The sequence below is a fragment of the Ursus maritimus genome, unplaced genomic scaffold (assembly GCF_017311325.1).
Source record: "Ursus maritimus isolate PB19 unplaced genomic scaffold, ASM1731132v1 scaffold_14, whole genome shotgun sequence".
In the NCBI taxonomy this organism is placed as follows: Eukaryota; Metazoa; Chordata; class Mammalia; order Carnivora; family Ursidae; genus Ursus; species Ursus maritimus.
Window position 1 is genome coordinate 51,791,483 of NW_024423786.1, and position 362 is coordinate 51,791,844.

The following is a 362-nucleotide window of genomic DNA, read 5'->3' on the forward strand; positions in this document are numbered from 1 at the left end:
CTGCCCCCCCCCCCCCGGGGACTCCTGGGTCCACTTAGGTCTCCAGCAGTGGCGAGTCCGTCAGCTGGTGTCCTCGCCCCAGGAAGGCAGGCTGGGCATTACGGCTGCAGCTGGGCCTGGGCTGGTCTCTCTCTCTTTCTCTCTCTCTTTCTCTCTGTCTCTCTTTGATCTCAGGGGGTCCTTTTTGGAGTTTATTGTATTTTATTGTACTTGGTGGGGTGTTTGGGGTGGGGGGGCAAAGAGCTTGTTCTCACGGGGTTTGTCGGTACCTTCAGAAACTTCTACCAAAGTCATGTTTAGCTGCTTGTGGTGGAGCCCCCTGACCGCCTGTGGATACAGGTGTCTGGGGCGGGGGGGGGGGG